The 13,380-nt window shown below is 44.9% G+C and overlaps 1 long non-coding RNA gene across 1 annotated transcript; it reads left to right on the top strand.

Annotated features, from left to right (window-relative positions):
- Positions 1–993: 993 nt before the first annotated feature.
- On the top strand, positions 994–12,554 carry LOC137455368 (uncharacterized). The gene is made up of 3 exons (XR_010990814.1): positions 994–1,009; positions 12,211–12,259; positions 12,350–12,554. It is a non-coding gene; the product is annotated as an uncharacterized lncRNA (long non-coding RNA).
- The last annotated feature ends 826 nt before the right edge of the window (positions 12,555–13,380 follow it).

The raw sequence follows: 13,380 nt of genomic DNA, 5'->3' as shown, positions 1-13,380 counted from the left end.
CAGAGTCTCAGGCTGCACCAGGGGAAGTTTAGGCTTGAGGTGAGGAGAAAGTTCTTCACCGAGCGAGTCATTTATCATTGGAATGTGCTGCCCAGGGAGGTGGTGGAGTCACCATCCCTGGAGGTGTTCAAGAGGAGATTGGATGTGGCACTTGGTGCCATGGTCTAGTCATGAGGTCTGTGGTTACAGGTTGGACTTGATGATCCTTGAGGTCTCTTCCAACCTTGGCAATACTGTGATACTGTAACCATAGAATGGTTTGGGGTGGAAGGCACCACCTTGGGAAGCTATTCTGTTCCTTCGCATCTAGAAAGAGAGGTGGAACGGGAGTACTTCTACCAAACAATTTTGTGCCAGATTTCTGCAGCTGCAATTTAGATGTGAATAAATCCAAACCAGTGCCTTGGGACTTGCAAGCAGAGAGGAGACCTGCCACTGGGGAGCTGTCAGCGAAGAAGGACTGTGCTGGGACGGGCTATTTGCTAAATGGCTTCCTGTGGGTCGTGCTAGTGCCGAATGTCTGCAGGGGGTGCCTGGGCTTCCTTCAGGGAACATGCCCCAACATCCTTATGGGGCCCTTTACTCAATCGCTCTCCAGATCTGAGTGATTAAGATCTTATCTTTGGCGACTTTCATCCTCGAATATCCGCAAACACTTTGCAAAACAGCCCATGAGATATCCATAGCTATTTACCACTCGGTAAACTGATTGCATCAGACTGGAGGGGGAAATTTATTTCCTGGTGAAATATGATCTCATAAAAATCCCTGGGACAGCAGGCACTGCAATGAACTGTGCGTGGCACTGTTACCTCCAACGGAGGCTGGAGATTTACTTCAATTATACTGCACTTTGCCTTTAATAAACCGGATTTTTTTTCACAGATGAAAGCTTACGTGTAGGAAACTGGGGGAGAGCCATGTTGTCCCCCCTGGCTCACTGTGCTGTGTCAGGAATTTGGAAGGCATGTTCCTTATCAGGAAGCCGGGGGAGAGGAATTCTTCTCAGGTAAGTCAGAAGCAAAGTTGCAAAATAGCCTGTGCCATACAGAGAGAGGCCTCTCCATTTCCACAGTTACTGTTTGCTTTATCTAGAATTATCCAGACTGCAGATTGGTTTCTTTTAAAAAGATCACTTTCCTCTGCACTGACTGAAACCCTGATTTGTTAATTTTCTAATGTCCTTGCCAGCCCCTTCCCCCTGACGGCATTTACATTGCCCACAAAGAGCATCGTGGTCCTGCCGACCTTAACGTATTTGGCCAGTTTGTAACCAAAAGCTCTGGGCAGAAGCAGCAGGCTTTGAGCCTTCCTCAGCGTTATTGTTGGGCAAAAGAGTCACTTGAAGGCTGGAGCTGGGAGCTGTGGTGCTCAGTATCCAGCCGGCTTCAGCTCTTGAGAAGTGAAAGGCAACCACTTGGGGTTCATTACCGGTCTCGGAGCGGCGCTGACGCCGCAGCATTGTGCGGCACGGGAGCCCTGGCCGCCTCCTGGCTCGGGTACAAGGCCTGGTTTTCTGCCTGGATGCTCAGGTCTCGCTTTCTTTCCATTGTGTTGCCCGGTGTCCAGAAATAAAGGATACCCAGCAAAGGGGGAGGAAGAAAGGAGTGTAATTTGTAAAGGAAATATTTCCAGTAGCTCAAGTTTAATTTGACTGAAGCCAGATTTAGTCATTGGCTTCGCTTTAGGAATTGTCTCTATGATCTTATCAAATATTTAAAATCATGCTAGCTGCTTCCTCAGATTTTTGTGAATGTCCATAATTCACTGTTGAAATAAATGCTTCATTCAAACAAAAACGTGCACAGCAGTTTTCTGCAGAAATGCGGCTAAACCCAGAAATGCATTGCCTTTTAAAAACGACAGAAAATCTGTCTTCATAATTATTTGTCTAGTTTTAAAGGAGTCAACTATTTCTAGTAATTTTTCAATGGGTGATGAAGCAATGGCTTTAATCTAAAGTGTTTTATTGTGATACTGAGCAATCCCTTATTCATTCAAAAGAGCTTCAGGAACGATTTCAGGGTTTGGTTTGTTAGTTGTTTTTAAATGCAGAAGGAAAACAAGGGCATTATTAATCAGTACGGCTTGATTGAATAGTATTCATCTACTAAAATCAACAGTATTGATCTACTAAAATTGCAGCAGCCGCACTGCTGCACTGTCCCATCCATCTTTGCTTCCAAGAGAGCTCCCAGGCAGGAGGCAGCAAGCTCATCACCGCTGCTCCACGCCGGGCTGGTCCCGGAGCCCCTGGGGGAGGTGCCCACATACCAGCCCAGGGCAGACACAGCCACCTGCAGAGCAGAGCCAGAAAACCCCAGCAGAAGCAATCTTTATAACATATACTGCTCATTAACAAGTCAAGTATTTTAAATTAATACTTTGCCAGCTCATTTGTTTTCATTCGGGAAGAAAAATCTCCTGCGTCTGCGTTCACATAAATCACCTCTTTATGATGGGCTCCTGATGCCACAGGGCTTGTTCCAGTGGAAAAGAATCCCCCTTGGCTCCAATGATCTCTGCTCAGGTCTTTGGTTGTTTTTCTTTAGTTTAAAACCCAGTGTCTATCCATCATAATAAGACTTTGTTCTGAGGGTACTTGCTGTGGACACAGCAGCAGCTGAAGCTGAGATAATAGGTGAGCAGGTGGTAATTATTGTGATTAACTGCTGCTGCTTACCAGCAGATTTCAGGCACTTGCTCAGGTTCAGCACGCCCTTCAGTGCCTTCCCCGGGTGTCCAGTGCAAACCCATCGACCTGTTATGGGGGTCTTTGCACTTGGAAAACTCTCTGAGCACTGGACACCGTTACTTGTGTATTTTACACAGCACCTAGCATAACCTAGCTGAGGCTCTGCCATGCATCTGCTAGATAATACCATCCACAATGGCTGCGGTTTGCTGTTCTCTAAGCTGCACCTGCACTTCGGTGTTCCAGCAGTTCAGTCACTTGTTGCACAGACAGAAAACTAACCACAGGCACCAATCTTTCTCTCTGTTAACCTCGGGGCTTCCAGCTTTTCTCCTCCCTGCTTCTAAATCATTGTTTATTGCTATTTTTACAAGAGAAGATTAATGGACTTAAATGGGCACAGGTAATTCTGCATTGTTCGAAGTCTCTTCAAACAGCACCTGCTGTAAATTCTTCAGTGCTCATTATCTCTGCAGCACATCTCAGTTTTTAAACAGTTTGTTCAGTAGAGGAGGAGTGTGAAGGGTCACAGTGCCCTGGGAGCTTTTCAAAAGCATCTATCAGGCTTTATGGGATGCTGCAGTGTTGGCTGGGAGGGTTTTGCTTTTGCAGGTTCTCAGCCAGACCGGACTTTGAACATCTCTCTGAGCCACCGTGCCCCTTGGAGCGAACTTAGCTTGCTGCTCCAGGGTTCAGGGAGGCTGTGGGAGAAGTGCCCATACTAATGATTTTAGACATTAACTTTTCCTTTGTAATTTCCTCTCGTGCAGTATGTTCAACTCTCAGCCGAGCTTTGTTCCAATAGCCTGGGGGGGACGTGACTTCGCTGAGATATAAAACACACAGGCACAAAAAGAAAATGCTTGAAAAATTGCAATGACATGGTTGTGTTGGTAGCTTGTGATTTTCTGAAATGAAATGTGCCTAGACAATGAGAATTGAGCCAAGATACTATATTTTCCAAGCAACCTTTTTTTAGCCTTCAAAGAAGCTCCTTGGTAAAGCCAGTAAGCTACCTTGCATGCCACTAAGCTACCTTCCTGATGCAATCACTTTTTTTTTTGCAGTCCTAAGAGGAAAAATGCACAATATAATGGCTAATGTAGAGGCATGGCATAGATGGGCTCATGTTGCACCAAGTCCAGATGAATGGACAGCAAGAAACAGCAACAAGCGGAGCCAAAGGGCAGAAGGTACACATTTACACCACAGAATCGTAGAATTGTTAGGGTTGGAAGGGACTTCAAGGATCAGCCAGTTCCAACCCCCCCTGCCATGGGCAGGGACACCTCACACTACAGCAGGTTGCCCAGAGCCGCATCCAGCCCAGCCTTAAAAACCTCCAGGGATGAGGCTTCTACCATCTCCCTGGGCAACATCTTCCAGTGTCTCACCACCCTCATGGGGAAGAATTTCTTCCTAGCATCCAATCTGAATCTACCCATTTCTCATTTTGTTGCATTCCTATCACTCCCTGACACCCTAAAAAGTCCCTCCCCAGCTTTCTTGTAGGTCCCCTTCAGATACTGAAAGGCCACAATAAGGTGTCATTGGAACTTTCTCTTCTCCAGACCCATGGTGTGGGTGGAGGGAAAGGGCTGCCTCTCCAGCACGGCACACGCTGAGGGCTCTGGCCAGGGAAGTGTGCCCCACGCAGGCATTAACTCCGTTGTAAATCAGCCGGGTATTCAGGGATGCAAATGAGCTGTGCCAGCACAGAAAATACAGGACTTCTGTGTCTAACCAGTTGCAGGTGGAAAACCACGGGCAACGTTTCAAGAAGTGGCTTTGAAAGTTGGCCCATTGCGACCATAAACAAGAAACTAAAGAGCTTTACAGTATGTACTTACAGCTTTTAATTTTCTCTCCCTGTTCACAGATATCTGAGTATCTCGCACACACGCGGACAAGTATTTTGATTGTTCAGCCCTGGTTTTACATTTAATAGCCTTGCTACCTTCTCCTCACAGCGATCACATTCTGCTCCCACATGTGGAACAGTTTACATTTCTCTTTTGCATAGAGGTGGAAGGCAGTTGGGCTCAGTTTTCAGGGTGAGCAGAACGGGCTCGCAGGCTTTCTCCGAAGCCCGTCAGGAGCCCGGTCTTACCGCCACGAGTACTGCATGATAGGGGAGGAATCACAGAGGAAGGGCTGGGATCCAGCAGTGCTGCCTGGAAACAGGATTTCTGCCTCTCCCACAGCAATTCTCGAGCCTGGTGGCACCCAACAGTCGTTAACAACTGGTGCAATTTCAGAGCAACTTGCATTTGCACAGAAGGACGAGGACTCATTATCGTCGGCATCTACATATTGTTGTTTTACATAACAGCTGCAGCGCAGAAAGTGCACTTTGGTCAATAGTTTCATTTATAATAAAGTAATAAATTAGAAATATTTTCCCCCTGACAATAAGTTTTATGCCAAGATTTTGTGTAGCTTAAAGCAAGTTGTCAATTAGGCTCCTTAAATTAATTTTTGGCAGCAGTTAATTGGAGCCTAGAGTCTTTTGTCTTTAAACAGCTAATCCTAAACAAGAAAATACAATGATTAAATGTTTCTTAAACAATATTATTCACAGAATTGAAAATATAGCATTTAATTAAGATTTGGACTTGTTAATCTTTTTTATTTTCCCTACTTTTTTTTACCAGACAGATTAATTTAAATTTCTTCAAATAAAATTGCTACCACAACTCTGATTAAACTGGCTTAATGCAAGGCTATGGCCCTGAGACCTTCCAACACTCCCGCAGCTCTGAGGCCCAAAGGCAAATTATTGTGGATTACTTTCTACAGAGATATATTTTGTCCTTTCAGAGAAGCAGGAACATTCCCATTTGGAGCTCTGGAAGAGCCAAGGTTTGTGTTCACAGGGTAGAAATGCTGTATCACTACACTCAGGTACTGGCAAATATAGAATCATAGAATCAATAAGGTTGGAAAAGACCTCAAAGATCATCAAGTCCAACCTGTCACCCAAGACCTCATGACTACTAAACCATGGCATCAAGTGCCACGTGCAATCCCTTTTTGAACACCTCTAGGGATGGTGACTCCACCACCTCCCTGGGCAGCACATTCAGCTGTTGGAAGAAATTTCTCTGTAAAGAACTTTCTCTGTGAAGAACTTTCTCCTCACCTGGAGCCTAAACTTACCCTGGCGCAGTTTGAGACTCTGTCCTCCAAACGAATGAAAGCTTTCAGTGAAGCTTCCCAGCATGGCTGGCTGCTGGGTTTACCTGGACCTGAGCAAAGCCTTCGACACTGTCCCGCACCACATCCTGGTCTCCAAACTGGTGACACATGGGTTTGATGGGTGGACCACTAGATGGATAAGGAACTGGCTTGATGGCCGCACCCAGAGAGTGGCTCTCAATGGCTCCATGTCCCAGTGGAGGCCAGGGACAAGCAGAGTCACTCAGGGATCAGTCCTGGGACCTGTCTTGTTCAACATCTTTGTCAGTGACATGGACAGTGGCATTGAGTGCACCCTCAGCAAGTTTGCTGATGACACCAAGCTGTGTGGTGCAGCAGACACGCTGGAGGGAAGGGAGGCCATCCAGAGGGACCTGGACAGGCTGCAGAGGTGGGCACAAGCCAACCTCATGAGGTTCAACAAGACCAAGTGCAGGGTCCTGCATCTGGGTCGAGGCAATCCCAGGCACAAATCCAGGCTGGGCAGTGACTGGCTGGAAAGCAGCCCTGAGGAGAGAGACTTGGGGGTGCTGGTGGACAAGAAGCTCAACATGAGCTCTCAGTGTGCACTTGCAGCCTGCAAAGCCAATCAGATCCTGGGCTGCATCAGGAGAAGTGTGGCCAGCAGGTCAAGGGAGGTGATCCTCCCCCTCTGCTCAGCTCTGGTGAGACCCCACCTGGAGTACTGCCTCCAATTCTGCAGCCCCCATTAGAAGAAGGATCTGGAGGTGCTGGAAGGTGTCCAGAGAAGGGCCACGAGGATGAGCAGAGGGCTGGAGCACCTCTCCTATGAGGACAGATTGAAGGAGTTGGGGCTGTTCAGTCTGCAGAAGAGAAGGCTCCCAGGTGACCTCATTGTGGCCTTCCAGTATCTGAAGGGGGCCTACAAGAAGGCTGGGGAGGGACTTGTCAGGATCTCAGGTAGTGATAGGACTAGGGGGAATGGAATGAAGCTGGAGGTGGGGAGATTGAGGCTGGATGTGAGGAGGAAGTTCTTCCCCATGAGAGTGGTGAAGCCCTGGAATGGGTTGTCCAGGGAGGTGCTTGGGGCGCCGTCCCTGGAGGCATTTAAGCCCAGGCTGGCTGAGGCTCTGGCCAGCCTGATCTAGTGTGGGGTGTCCCTGCCCATGGCAGGGGGGTTGGAACTAGATGATCCTTGTGGTCCCTTCCAACCCTGACTGATACTATGATACTATGATACTATGAAACCAAGACTCCTTGAAACCAGAAATCACAGACCTTTACTTCAAAAAGGCCAGTAACCAAAAATTCAGTCCAAGGTTATGATTAGGCTAATGTGCTTCATAGCAATGCAAGTAGAGCAGCTACAGAGAGATCTCCCAGTCTTGATTTAAAACTTTTCCAGTTCTGGAAATCTGCTGTATTCCTGGTGAGATGCACCATATGGTATCATCATCTGCAGAGAAATGAGTCCTGATAGAGTAATATTCCTGATTGAATCTCTCCTTTGTATCCACCATCAGTTATGGAGAGTGAATTCACAGTTCTTTGGTATGTTACACAGGAGTTAAGATTAGATAATGATAAATCTTGCTACTATGAAATCCTGGAAGCTAATTTGTAATTAATGAATTTATTACAGAGCCAAAAAAGATGATGCATTTCAAATGATAAGTGTATCTAGTCACCTTCTCTCATCATTATGGTCTTCAGTGCTTCCTTCTTTACTGACATAAACATCAGGCAGACTTCATGTATTTCAGAACTTCTGGAGCAAGAGCCTGTTATTTGAGTACCCTGCACACACATCAGCACAGAAAACCAGCCTTGTATAAGGAACAAGGCACAGACATGTATGGAGAGCATGCCCAGCTCCGGGGACCTCACAGCATAGAATACATAGAATTACATAAAATAAACCAGGTTGGAAGAGACCTTCAAGATCATCGTGTCCAACCCATCAACCAATCCAACCCAACCCACCTAAACAACTAACCCATGGCACCAAGCACCCCAGCAAGTCTCCTCCTGAACACCTCCAATGACGGCAACTCCACCACCTCCCCAGGCAGCCCATTCCAATGGGCAATCACTCTCTCTGTACAGAACTTCTTCCTAACATCCAACCTAAACCTCCCCTGGTGCAGCCTGAGACTGTGTCCTCTTGTTCTGGTGCTGGCTGCCTGGGAGAAGAGACCAACCTCTGCCTGTCTACAACCTCCCTTTGCTAGGGAAAGAAGCATTTGAGGCTCCAGGCACAAAATGCACTGTTTGAACGAACTTTCCAGCCAGCTCTCTCATTACCACTGCCACCATCCACGTGGAGGGAAAGCCCATTGCTACTGTTTTGTGGTGGGAAAATCCACTGATACAGAACTCATGGACGAGGGCAGCAGATGAAAGCAACTAGAAGTAATCCAAGCTGAACTACTTTGGTTTGAAACCAAGGAATTGCTATTAGGAAACTACTTTAGTGATTTCTTTTGTAAGACATCAGCAGTACTGCAAGTCCTATTTATTCAGAAAGTCCCTCCTTGTTTATGGGGTTTTGGGACAAAGAATCATTTGGTTCCTTAATTAATATCTTCATGTGTTTAGAGTCTTTGAGCTTTGCATTCTTGACCGCTTCTTTGCATCCAGTTAGCTAGAAAACTCTTCACTTTAAAGCCAACTGTAATTTGAATGCATTTACAGGACTCTAGCAAGTGGATCTTCAAGAAAACCATCAAAATTCATGAGTCATCCTAAAACCACAAGGGAAGCTAAGAATGCTGCTCAAGGCCATATGTCTCACAAAGAGCTTTGCTTTATAACTGGAAGCCCTGAGCCTGGTTGTTATTTGAAAGTTAATAGGAGAACTTCTCTGCTATGTTGATGTTTTCTTATGTCTCAATATTCTCCAGCGCAGCAGCACTGAATCAGTCTACACACAAGGGGGCAACAAAGCTGGTGAGGGGTTTGGAGCACAGCCCTGTGAGGAGAGGCTGAGGGAGCTGGGGTTGATTAGCCTGCAGAAGAGGAGGCTCAGGGGAGACCTTATTGCTCTCTACAACTACCTGAAGAGAGGATGTACCCAGGTGGGGGTTGGTCTCTTCTCCCAGGCAACCAGCACCAGAACAAGAGGACACAGTCTCAAGCTGTGCCAGAGGAAGTTTAGACTGGATGTTAGGAAGAAATTCTTCCCAGAATTCTTCCAGACTGGCCATGGGAATGTGCTGCCCAGGGAAGTGGTGGAGTCACCATCACTGGAGGTGTTTAGGAAGAGACTGGATGAGGCTTTTGGTGCCATGGTTTAGTTGATTAGATGGTGTTGGGTGATGGGTTGAACTCAATGATCTCAAAGGTGTTTTCCAACCTGGTTAATTCTATTCTATTCTATTCTATTCTATTCTATTCTATTCTATTCTATTCTATTCTATTCTATTCTATTCTATTCTATTCTATTCTATTCTAGGCTAGGCTAGGCTAGGCTAGGCTAGGCTAGGCTAGGCTAGGCTAGGCTAGGCTAGGCTATGCTATGCTAAGCTAAAAAGTCCCAAAGTGAGGATGACCAAGATCAAATGTGAAATGAATGAGACTGTTTTCATCACCCAAGCTGCTTGAAATGCAAGAAAAAAAAAAACCAACCTTTTTAATTATTCAAACCCAAGCTCAGTTTACTTGCAAAAAACCCGATTTTTGGTTTCAGACAACACAATTTAACTTTTCATGAAAGGGCACACATCAGAAAGGTGGCCATCAAATATGGGCTCAAAATATAGTCTCAAGATCAAATGCTTACTCATGGGCAACTGCTGGAGAAAAGAGAAAAAGAAAAAGCCTTGAACTCTATAAATTAAACCCAGATGCTTTAAATTAAAACACATAAATTACTGATGCTGATATTACTATAAATTTCAATTATGAAAATACATCACTCAGGACTTTAAGGGAGATTCTAAAGGTTACATATAGGAGTCTTCTGCATTATTAAACAACGTGCCACCTGAAGTTCCCTGGAAGAATGTAGGAGGTGAAGGATCTCAGGTTATTGTGACATGATTCAACTTACTGCTGCTGCTGTACTCTGAGTCAGTGTTGTGTATCTTAGGCGTTCCTTTGTTTAGTTTCTGATGTGTGTTCGCAGCCTGAACACACAGCCCCATGTAGCTCACTCTACTTCCAGCTGGACATATGCTCTCTCCTTATCCCCTCTACAGAGAACACAGCTGGAACCAGTAACATCTCTGCAATGAACTGAACTTTTAAGTTCAACCATTGTATCATGCTTCACGCTGCTTAGTGTCTTTCTAACCCTAGAGTAATTTGGTATTATTTCCCCCAAATAATGGTCAAATCTTGACTAGATTTCCATGCTTGTGTAGGATGGAGAACTTCCATGTCCTCAGGACAGCAAGCTAGTTAAAAAAATATAATTTACCAGGTCAGTAAAAACAAAAGTTGCTTTTATAGCTCATTATTTTAGAAGGGTGACATTTACCTCCAGCTGGAGTACCAGAAGTTTGCATTAAGCAGTTTTGGTTTCTGAAGGGTTGGAAACAGCACAAGGGTCTTGAAAACCATCTATCAGGGTAATAAACAGATGTTAGAAATGTATAAAATAAGCAGATGTTATAAATATATAAAATCTGTGTACACATGCAGAGCTGAACCTCTCGAGTGCACTCTATGGGTCTATGTATTCTCACACGTGCACCCACGTGAATACAGACCTATTTCTCAATGACACCCACATGAAGTGCATTTTATTAAGAGAACCCAAATCTTCATGCATTTATTCTAGCTGTTTACATGCTTTATTTTAAGACAGCTCTCAGGCTCTTCTGTTCCGACCACCCAATGTTTATACCTAGCAAACTGTTTCTGATCTGGGACTTCACTAAATACAAATGAAGCCTTGCTTAAAGAGGAGAAAAATCAACTCATAAAAAATGCACCTTGTAAATACCATAAAGTATTTGTTCTTGAGTTTCTTTGAATTCTCTGTTTGGATTATTATTTTTAACCATCAGTGGGGGGGGGGGAGTATCAACAACTGGTGTAACCAGAGGTGGGAGAAGTGAAAACGATGGAGATTTACTGAGATTTTTTCCCCATGCTGCAATAGTTGAAGAACATTCAAGGTACTCACAGTCCTTGATTTATAAACTGACTGCACAATATTTTTCTGATGTTCCCCCTCCCCCCCCCCCACCCCCCAGTTTCTATTTCTGTACAAAGAGAGATATTTCTTTACTGTAAATTGACATTGGCTTCTTGATGACTAAACTGCCTGAAGATGATTTGTTGGCTTTGGACATCCAACTACCATTAATTTATCATGAGATAGGATGTCAAGCTCTTCAGGTATCTTTGCAAGTATTGAAAAAAATCACATTACAGAAACAGGAATTTCTGCAGGGCTTTTGGTTTCGTTGTTGCTCACTTAAAACACTACCTGTAAACAGCAAAATTAGTTTCTTCACCAGGGAAAATGATTCGTTCACTGCCTGCCTCAGCTACTTTGGCTGTCTAAAGACAGAGGTGAAGTGACCTAGCATGGTTTGCAAAGCCCTGATGACTGTCCATAAAGATTTTCTTTAAATATAAAGGGGAGCTTAAGAAACAGTTTCCTATGTCAGGAAGCTCTACCAGATTATCTTCAAGAACCCAAGCCTCCTGGTAATTATTCAGTTAGGCATTAATTTCTATTCCCTCCCACAAATGAGATTGATGCAACAACGAACCCACTCTAAAACTTGTTTAGTGAGAGATCTTCTTACTTCTTACTTGTTTAGTAGGAAACCCACTGAAAGAGAATGGATTGCTACCAGGTTTCACCTACAAGCCAACCAACCCCCTGCCAGCAAATACTGACCTATTCTCACCTGGCAAAATTACAAGTGGGTATTTTTAAGTTAAGATATAAAGGGGAGCTTAAGAAACAGTTTCCCCATGTCAGGAAGCTCTACCAGATTATCTTCAATAACCCAGCAGTAGGATATCCGCAACCTGCCATCTATTATGCCCAGTAACTTCTTTTGTAATTAAATCATAGCTTCCAGAAAACAACAGAGGTGGAGAGCCTCCAATTTCCCTGATTGTTTTTGCCCATGGTTAATCACCAACATACATCTTTCTGGTAACTGAAGTTCACCCAGCTGTGACATCAAAATCTCTCTGGTCATTACACTTTTCTTTTCCCTTTCAAAACACGTAGAAAAATGCACAGGCTGCAGAGTTTTGCACATTCCTCTCACCCTGGCTGCACTTCACCTTCCTGGTGACCACCATCTTCCACCGTTTCAGTAGAACAACCTTTTCAAAACAAGGCCATGTATTTTCCTAATCCACATTTTGTCATTCTTCCTTTCAAGCTTATGCAGCAATTTGAAGCTGAGCTAACCTTCCTATGACCTTGAAAAGGTAAGTGAAACCCCTTTGTTAACCATTCTTCTCTTTCCTTATTTGGGTAAACTAGAAGCCATGAGAGCCTTTTATTGACTTTCACTACAGTTTTCACCCTTGGCAGTACAACTGAACCTGCCCTGACCTCTTTTGACCAAGCGCCTTTGTCCAACAAACTCTTCAAAGCATCTTGCAGCCAGATGTGAGCCCCCACACCCTGAGTGTGTATGCTCCACTGTACAGATCTCCTGCTACCTCCCCTGACTGCTGCACCGCCAGCAATTGCCTTCAGCTTGTTGCCAGCTGGCCTGATTCTGAGATAAGACCCACTGTCCGGGTTAAGAAAATGACACCTGATCACGGGGCTGGTCTTGTTCCCATGAGCTGCACCCTCTCTGGAGGCTTAGTTGTGTCTTGAAAAACTCCTCCATGCTGAAAGAAATAAAAGCAGCACCTTCCACAGGCCATGGGAGGAACATTTGCACTTCCTCTCTCCTGCCCTTCTGCACATTCCTCTCTCCTGCCTTTCCTCACGTTCCTCAGAGGAGCAGAAGACTATGTCTGCAACCACCCCAGGGGAGCAACTGAGGCTGGGAAGAGACTCCTGAAAGCACAGACCTGTGTAATGCAATCTGCCAATCTGCTTATCACTGAATAAAATAATCTTCTTTCCACATGGACAGTCATCAGCCTGCCAAGCAAGAGGTCACAAAGATCTTACCCACCTTCCCTTATTTCCCATATTCCTACTGTCCTGTGGCATAGGTATCACTGCTCTGCCTGGAGCTTGGCTCCTTGGTTAGGCAGCTAATTTTGATCTCATGTGTGGTGGGGTTTAGGTAGTTCTGCTTGCAAATACAGCTTTCACTTACTTTCACCTGAGCTGGCAGACTGGCAAAGTTAATGTCAGGGGGTGGGAATTTCAACCCACCACATTATGTCTGTCGGGATGCAGACAAGCCAAGATGAACAGGGTCAAACAGAAAGAAACAAAACCAGTCCTTCTGCCTTAACACTTGCACAGAGCTTACACTGACTTCTGTAGGCTTTGGATTAGATGTTCAGGATTGTTCTCAGCTCTCATCATACCTAAACTTCTCTGAATCACAGCTTAATTCTTATGTTCATGGTATTATTTT

The sequence above is a fragment of the Melanerpes formicivorus genome, unplaced genomic scaffold (assembly GCF_026170545.1).
Source record: "Melanerpes formicivorus ecotype bairdi unplaced genomic scaffold, bMelFor1.0.p_v2 SCAF_97, whole genome shotgun sequence".
NCBI lineage: Eukaryota > Metazoa > Chordata > Aves > Piciformes > Picidae > Melanerpes > Melanerpes formicivorus.
Note: the sequence above shows the minus strand (reverse complement) of the source record. Positions and strands in the feature narration are given on the sequence as shown.